Source organism: Molossus molossus, unplaced genomic scaffold (genome assembly GCF_014108415.1).
Source record: "Molossus molossus isolate mMolMol1 unplaced genomic scaffold, mMolMol1.p scaffold_m16_p_11, whole genome shotgun sequence".
Classification (NCBI taxonomy): Eukaryota; Metazoa; Chordata; class Mammalia; order Chiroptera; family Molossidae; genus Molossus; species Molossus molossus.
Genome location: NW_023425346.1, coordinates 16,150,606 through 16,160,134, shown reverse-complemented (window position 1 = coordinate 16,160,134; position 9,529 = coordinate 16,150,606). Strand labels below are relative to the sequence as shown.

The 9,529-nt window shown below is 39.2% G+C and overlaps 1 pseudogene; it reads left to right on the top strand.

The window, feature by feature from the left end:
- Window positions 1-666: 666 nt before the first annotated feature.
- Window positions 667-928, top strand: LOC118624965 (annotated as a pseudogene).
- The last annotated feature ends 8,601 nt before the right edge of the window (window positions 929-9,529 follow it).

Genomic DNA, 9,529 nt, shown 5'->3' with positions numbered 1-9,529 from the left:
AGCTTTGTCTTGGCAGGTGCTTGAATGTATAGAGCAAACAAAAGTGAAAGATAATTTCCTAGAATGGAAAGTACACATTTGCCACTGCTATCAATATGATTTTCTTTCTTTCTTTTTTTTTTATTCTCACCTGAGGACATTTTTCCATTTTTTGTTCAGATAGAGTGTGAAGGAGAGAGAGGAAGAGAGAGAGAAACATCGATGTGAAAGGGACACATCGAGTGGCTGCCACCCACACAACCCAACCAGGGCCAGGAACAATCTGCAACCGAGGTACATGCCCTTAGCAGGAACCGAATCCGGGTCTCTCTGGACCGCAGGCCAATGCTCTAACTGCTGTGCCAAACTGGCCAGGGCATAAATATGATTTTCTTATGTAGCTACAGCAAGATTCATGTATGAGATGGATTAAGCCAAGTAAGAAAGGGTTGTGCTTTCTTATTAGGCAACATATGCTGAAGCTACATTTGGCAAAAAACCTATAACACTTGGGTGGAGAGATCTTCTAACTTCCTGCTTCAGCTGAAGAGACAGTGTCCATTGGCTTATTCCTACACTATCCAAGAAAATGGACACTCCCACAGGAAGAGTGCTGGGGAGCCGCAGTGGCCACTGCAGCGGTAGAAGCAGCAATTTATCTGCGTGTAGATCCAATACTGGAAGAAGATGCTAATTAAAGTGAAGATGCTGACTGGAAAGGAGGCTGACATTGACAGTGAATCCACAGACAAGGTGGAACAAATCAAGGAACAGGTGGAACAGAAAGAGTGAGTCCCCCCAGCAGCAGCAGCAGCAGCAGCAGCAGCAGCTCATCTACAGTGGTAGACAGACGAATGATAAGAAGACAGCAGCTGATTACAAAATCCTAGGAGGTTCAGTCCTCTACCTGGTATTGGCTCTAAGAGGAGGAGGTGGTCTTAGGCGGTGATGAACCCTCTCTCCATTTTACCTCCTTACCCTGTCTCTTGTAATGAGGCATCATATGTCCGGTCACTCTCTGGGACACTAGAGTTACTGCTCCCGCCCCCCCCCCCACCTCCGGCCTGGATGTCCAGTCTTGTGTGTCTACTGATAAGACAGTGTGCAGTGTTCCTGGCCCAAAGGGCCCTTGCTGGCTACTGGGTTTTAGTTTGCAGTCCTGTGTGCTTCCCTCTCTTATGGTTATATTCCTGGTTGTCAATAAAATATTTAAAATAGAAAAATTTTACTTTTCCATTTTCCCTTGAACCTGTAAAGTGGTAGGTCAGTGGAGGAACATGGTCAAGGTGAAAGTCAGGGGTCTTTGTGGGGGGGGAGTGCCTAATTCTTTTTTTTTCCCATCCCTCATCCCAAGCCCTGAAAATATTCTGACCTTTAATCCAGTGCTAATTCTCTTTTTTTTTTTCTTTATTGATTTTTAGAGAGAGAGAGAGACGAAGGGAGAGATAGAAACATTGAGAGAAGATAGGTTTGCTGCCTCCTGCATGCCTCTCTCCAGAAATTTGGCCCACAACCTGGACATGTGTCCTGACCGGTAATTGAACTGGTGACCTCTTGGTGCATGGGTCCAATGCTCAACCACTGAGCCGCACCAGCTGGCCCAGTGCTAATTCTTTTAGATGATGAGTTTATTTTTATTTATTTCTTTAAATATGTTTTTATTGATTTTTTAGAGAGAGAGAGAGAGAGAGAGAGAGACATCGATATGAGAGAGAAACATCCATCAACTGCCTCCTGCACGCCCCCTACTGGGGTCCAAGACTGCAACCTGGACATGTGGCCTGACCGGGAATTGACCCGGAAACTCTCAGTCCATGGGACAGCACTCAATCCACTGAGCCACACCAGCCAGGCTAGATTATTTTTTTTCTGCCATAGCACTCCAAAATATTCTGTATTTCTTCGAAGGTTTCTATACTATCAATACCTGGAATTCTAAAAACTCTATCATTCTCTAGACTGGTTTCAAACCATTATATATTCTTTTCATCTCATAATAGCAAAGAAACTAACTACTCATCATCCCCATCACCCCAAATTTGGAGCAGCATTAATTCATTGGATCATTTAATGAATACTTAACGAGTGCCAAACCTCCCCCTCTCCCATCCTTTCATCATCGCAGGAAATGGACCTACCATTCACCCTGGGGTGTGGAGGAGTATTACTCTTTATTCACCTCTTTTCCTTACACCCAAGTACATCAACGAGTTCTGCCATCTCCTGCTTCAAAGTACGTCTTGAGTCTAGACACTTCTCTCAACCTCCATCCCCATACCCTCTCACCTTGACCACCAACACTGCCTTCTTATGAATCTGCTTCTATTCTTGCCCTATACAGTATATACTCCAAATTTCATTTAGAATGATCTTCTAAAAATATAAATCAAATTCTATCACTCCCATTCTCAAAACCATCACAATTCCCATCACAATAATCCAGAATTCTTCCTGAGCCCTACAAAGCCCTAAATATACTGGCTCATAGCTATCTCTTCTACCATTTACCACCCAGCACACAATAGTCCAGCCACACCACCTTCTGCTGTGCCTCCATAACCCCCAGCCCCTCCTGCCTTAAAGCCTTTGCATTCCCTTCTTCCCCTGGAACCCTAACCCTGAAGTGTTCCAAGTCATCTCCTCAGAGAGATTTTCTACAATTCTTCCAAACTAAAATTAATGAATGCCAGTCTCTTCCTTTCCCAGCCTTTGACCATCTCAATAAATGGGCCTACCATTCACCTCCCTCAGCCCCCTCACACACACAGTCTTACCACTTTTTATTCTCCTACCTGGCTATAAACTTTTTTCCTTAGCACTTAACACTAACTAAAAATAGAGTATTTATTTATTCATTTGTTTTTCACCAGAATATCAACCCCAAAAACTTTTTCACTGCTGCACCCCCAGCATCTACATCAGCTATTTTCATTTGGTGCACCCCAAGAATTTTTAAAACATGCAACACCTAACTAGTCAGGGACACTGACCTCTTCGTCCCTTAGATTGGCAAATTAAAAAAATGACAACAGCCAACACAACAATAGCCATCCAGTGTGAATGAATCAAAATTATACCTTTTTTGTCAGATCAGCAAAAAATATATTTTGTAGTGTTCCGCAGAATTTTAGTCATTAGTTTTTGTGTGCCATGAGATGAAAAAGGTTGAAAATCACTGATCTAGATCAGTATTTAAAGCGTAGAAGGAACTAAATTGATACTTTTTGATGGAATAAATGTACGGCAGATTCTCCCTGATACATTTCCTTAAAGAAGCCCCGTGTTCCAGAGTAGCTGGCCCGCAGTGAATGCTGTTGGAGCCCCTTTCCCCAGCTCTTCAGAAGACTCGCTTTTACTGCTCCCCTGTCCTCCTGGGATCTCATATAGGCCAGGAATATGAGAGAGTGGAGGAAGAGATAAATAATTTGAAGGAGATCCATTCACTTTTCAGTTTTGGCATTGCACATCGGTAGTGGAGTAGATCCCCGAACACATGAGATCATCGGAGATGGTAGGAAAGGCATCTGTGACAAAAAATACCTTCTCCACTAAACTTATATAGCCTGAAATTCTGTTCTTAATGATTACGTTATTAAGTCATCTACATCAAGGTATTGATTCTTCTTTAATTATTCAGGCTATTAGTAAAGTTCTTAGTGAATAATGTTTTTCTCTGTCCTCAGTGCCCGGTATACGACGTGCACATGTGTATTCAATAAACATTTGTTAAATAAATGAGTGGACTCCCCCTCTTTGAGTTTGCTACTTTATTTTCTTGCCATTCACTTAAGTCTCTGCATATTTTATTTTTACCACTTCGATTTCTGATAGTTCTTTCCCTAATTGTATTATATGCCTGGGTTTTTTTCCAGAAACAAGTATGCTAGCAATTGGTTAACGGCAAATACCTCGACAGTCTAAAATGAAGGGCACAGTTGCATTTCTGAAATCTACTCTCTTCAGTCTAACATTCAGACTTGCGAGGGGCTGATTCTGGCCCATGTGTTCCAAACGTACTTGTCCAGTGTCCTGGCCTGAGCCTTCCGTTGCAAGGTGACTGGCCTCCCCACTGTCTTATGTATCATTTTTACTCTCACCTTTGTAACTGCTCCACCCCTTCCTTCTCAGCCCATGGAAATAACACTCATTCTTCTGGGTTTGGATCCAGGAATAGCTCCTCCATAAATCCATCTCAGATCATGCTAAACTAATCTCTCTCTCCTCTGAAATTCTATAGCAATAAGTATTAGTACCCGTTGTTTAAATAGATAATTCCATATCCCAGATCATAATCTAATTTTTCCTGCATTAATCTTGTCTCTCCAGATTGACTGTATAATCAGGGAACATATTTTATTTTTCTCATGTATTTCTTCTACGTTTCACACAGAGCCCATCTGATTGCTTTTACAGAATGCTAGAGCTCAATTAGTATTTGTTGAATCAAATTGAGCGATGAATTAAATATATTTGGCTGCATGAGAGATGTAGCAGTGTCTTTAAGGTTTGGATAAAGCCAAAGGTGAATTCCAATTCTTGGCATCGATAGAAGATGTCATGTTGCTTTAGTTTCTGGATTGCAGAGGGGATGGAGCTGGCATGACACTTGGTGGTGATTTTCCTCCCTATTCCCTCTGAAGTCAGCCCTCTCTAAATATGGCTTGGCTTTTCTTCAGAAATACAGTGAAAAAAAATCACACCACTATATTAAGCAATTTGAATTTTTAACACATATTCCATATATAAATTTTCTGTGTAACAAAATTACTTAATCTTTCAACAACTAAAAATAAACTCTTCAGATACATTAAAAATTAAGTTGACTCTCCATCACTAGATGTTTCTATATATCATAAAAGTAAGTGTTGAATGCCTAACTTCAGGTCTGGAGCATCCTGTCATACCAGAAGAAAGGAAGCTATCAGAGGTTACTTGGTCATATAAAAAGATCCAGAAGCAACTTCACAAAGTTCCTACCAACAAAAGATGGGACAATTTGGGCAAAATCAGAATAGTAATTGCAATACATTTTGAAATACCCAATATGTTTGAAATTCATGTCAATTTTTAAAAATGTTTAAAAACTCATTTAAAACTTCTAAATGCTAAGAATCTATTTTGAAAGACTAGCATGTTGCCCATCTGGTGTGGTTCAGTGGATTGAGCATTGCAATGCCCTCCTGTTGAGCCATTAGGTGTCAAGACAGTCAAATTGAAAGAACAATGAAGCCTTATTCACTTACTGCAACAATGCAGGCAAAGGCAAAAGAGAATGCTACCCCAGTGTTCCATTTCCCCGTGGAACAGCACTGGACTCAGCTGTAACAGATATGTTGTGGGTGGGCATGATCATGTCTCTTCAGAGGACCTCTGAGCAAAGGGTTCCTGGACCCAGGAGCTGGGAGGAAGGAGAAAAGAGAAAGGCTCAGAGTGCAAAAGTACTGAGTTAAAGGGGAGTAAAATGACTCAGATAAGGCCACGACAAAGAGAGCTTGGAGGATGTGCCTTGGAAGTGCCCTAGCTGAGGTCCCCAATAAAGAGAACTCTTAGTAGAGGCACCTGGGCTAGGAATGAGGACATGCTTAAATGCATGGCTGGTCACAGCAGGGAAGGTATGAGTCCTTAACTGCACCTCCAGAGACTATGCTGTATCTGGTACTAAGTCCGGCATGGGAAGGACAGCTTCTGCCCATGAGGCCTACCAGGCAAAGCCTTGTGATTGCCCATGATCAGTCCTGAAAGGTCACATAAAGGTTTTGGCCTAGAGCCTAACTCCTCACCTGCCACTGGAGGTAGAACTACTTTGCCTCCTCTTAACTTTGGATTTGGCCATACAACTTGCTTTGGCAACAAAATGAAGTGCAAGTGATGGTAAATAAGCTAAATAAATAGTTACTGTATGCCACTGAGATTATGTGATCCTTATATAGTATAGCTAACTGATACAATTTCCATTTAGCAACTCAAAATTAATTAATGGATCCAGGCAATGATTGTCAATGGCTGCTAACATCACAAAACAAGAAACAAACTGATGTAACGTATCTCCTGAGAGAAGTATACACCACCACCTATGAAAGAGCTTTGCCACAAATCAAACCTGAAACTGAACAAGCCTCTAGTAATTGGCAGGAAACACAGGTGATAGCAGAACAAATTAAATAATACTAAAATCCAGATTGTAGGAAACTCTGAAAGCAAATAATCCAGTTTTCTACACAAATAATTTGAAAAGAAAACAAAGGGAAAATCATAGATTGAAAGACTTTTAGAGATATTAAAATCAATTGCCTAAGTATGGGCCTTACTTAGATACAGGATGAAGCAAAATGTTAAAAAAATTATGAGACAATAAAGATTACTTGTGATTTGAACACTGGCTCTTTGATATTTTAGGGAATCATTGCTAATTATCTTAGAAGTGATCATGATTTTGTGATTGTTCCACTTTTTTCTATTGCAGCATAATAAATAACCCCAAGGTTAGCTAGTGGCTTAAACAGCAAATTTAAAACCTGTGGATCAGGAATGTGAGCAAGGCTCAGTTGTATGATTCTTCTGTTTCACGTGGCACCACTTGAAACCACTCGGTGGTATTCAGTTGGCAGATGGGCAAATCTAGAGTGTACAAGATAATTTTATTCTTATGTTTCATGGAGAGAAGAAAGAAAAGCTGGGATCAGTTGAGACTTTTGACCAAAGCACTTATGCGAGTCCTCTTCAATGTGGCTGTTTCAGTATGGTCAGACTTTACTTGGCAGCTCAGGGCTCTCAGAGAATGTGTCTCAAGAGATCCAGATGGATGCTTCAAGGCTTCTTAAGACCTAACCTTGGAAATGCCAGAATGATACTTTGCCACCTTCTATTGGTCAAGCAATCACTATGGCTGAGATTCAAGGTGAAGAGAATTGGGCTCCACCTCTCAATGCAAGGAGTGGTAGAAATGTAGGGTTGATTATACGTAATCTACAACAGTGGTTATGTTTTTTAAAGGCTATGCCTTATCTTTTAGACGTGCTTACAAAAGTATTTACAGATGAATGGTATAATGTCTGGGATTTACTTCAAAATAATTGGAGTCAGGAGGGGATAATGGATCAGATGAAACATGATAAACCATGAATGTATCATGGCTAGATCTAGATGATAGGTACCTGGGAGTTCATAGATGTTTGAAATTATCCAAAAAATAAATTTAAAAATTAAGCCTACCCCCAACACCTCTGTAATATGAAAGAAAAGACCACCAGAAATACCTCTGGTACTATGTACTTGGTGTATCTTTACTGATATTAGACTAATAAATTACTACTGTGGAAGAAACTCGGGTATTTAATAGTTGAAGGAGAAATTTTAATTTTCTTACATTACTGATGTGCAATTTTATGTACAGTATGAATTTACAGATATCTTATATTTGAAATATTGTCAGTAATTTTAGTGGCCTGAAAGTGCTTTTGATACCTAGTACAACACAACCTCAACTGGGTACTTGACTATATGATTATAAAAGTTTACTTTTAAATCATTATAATATCATTATTTCAGAAAAACAGTCAACTATATTTTTCAGTTTAAAATTAACTTCTTTTAATAACCACACTTTTCTTAAGGCATGATACTATGACTAGCTTTCCCTTTCCTTTAGACCTCTCACTCAAAAGTCTTTAATCCACATACAATTCAAATAAATAACTAAATGAAAGCAGGAATTGCATGACATTAGGATGTGTAAAATGCACATAGTATTTTCAATTTCACTAAAATAAAGTCTGTAACTACTTATTTTTATATTCACTATTTCTATTATTGATTGAACAATCTGCAGCCTAAGTAATCTGATCTTGTTGATCTCTCTATGTATAAAAACAGAGACCAGGTCACTCTCCTTTACGTTACTAACTTTATGGCCAAGTGTGCATAACTTCCACATTAATATCGTGCCTTATGGAAATGCACACGGTGCCTGTACAACAGGATTTGATGCCAAGATTGATTACTACACTACAGTGAATGGGAGTCCCAACGATTCCGAGAAAGAACAGCTTGAGGAGAAGCCAAATGACTTTGACACTGGTGCCATGTTAGCATGCACCAACTTCCAACACTACCAAGATTCTCCTTCCCACAATGTTCTCATATGTTGCCGAAGTAAGAAAACTAGGGAATAAATCAGAAGTCATAGCCACATGACCTTGGGAAAGAACTTATTCTTTCTGTGTCTTGATTTCATCATCTACGTAATAACGATTGCAGTCTCTGTTCAAACTCATGAGACTCTCAGGGCTATCAATGTGTATAATGTTCTCTAACACCACTGTGAAAACTTTATAGCTCTCTTTAAGTATGTTCACTAGATGTAGTATTCTACATACATAAAAAAAAAAAGTCTTTCTTAACAAAAATATAGAGCTATTTTTATGACAAAGGCATCTTCTCCGTTCCCAATCTCTTTAGTATTGTCCACTACTTTTTTTTTAGGAAATCAGGTGCTATCATTTTTTTAAATAGAAAGAAATATTTTAAATGACATGGACATGGAAGTGACTATTGGCTGCTTACTCAATATACATTCTGTCCTTTCATTCCAGTAGAACCAATGGTTTATTCACAGCGACAGTGTACCCAGCTAAAAGGCTGTATTTTCTGTCCCCCTCCCTTTATAGGAAGCTATGAGCTTGTAACCATGTCCAAGATTATAATAAATTACTTAGAGATTTGTAGGTAAACACCAAGGCATCAGATAAAAGACTAGAAGTCACCAAATTTTCCTCCCATGTCTTTCTTCACTGTGTGTCTCTCTGCCAAGGTTATTTTTCTGTGTACCTACCAAACTTTATCCAAAATTTTCTGTTAGCTGTCAAACATGGAAAAATTTTAAAGGTTTAGTCATATTAAAGTGTTAATGTCTAATAGTAACTTAATATTCAAAACTCTTTAAGGATGGTTGAATTTAATATAATTCCCCAATCAAAAGAAGAGCTAAGAGAACTCATTCCCCATATACCACATTAAAAATCAGGTACTGTCTAAAATTGATAAATGAAGAAACAGTGGTATGATCTGTAACAAACAAAATAAACAGCTAAGAGGTCACAAGCACAGCATGAACAGTGGTGAGTATGAATAGAGTACTATTGTTTTTCTTAGGGCATAGATCATTTCTCTGCTATTCTAAACCTTTAAGCCTTTTGCTACTTCTGCTACCTTTCAAAAAGAGTCATATGTGTATATTCAGTTGCTTTTTAAATTATTTTTTGTGTATTCTTCATGATGATTTTTCCAGTGCTTCCATTTTGTCTTTTTTAAATGTTTACTTACTTATTTTTGTTACAGATGTGTCTCCTTTTTCCCCCATTGACACCCTCCTCCCAATCCTGCTCCTCCCCTACCCCAGCATTATTGTCTATGTCCTTGTTTATGCATACATGCATATAAGTTCTATGGTTTATCTCTTCTCTCCCCCACGCCCACCTCTTCTGAGGTTTGTGTCTGCACCCCACTTCCATGTCTTCGAGTCTATTTGTCCCTCAGCTTGTTTTGTTCATTA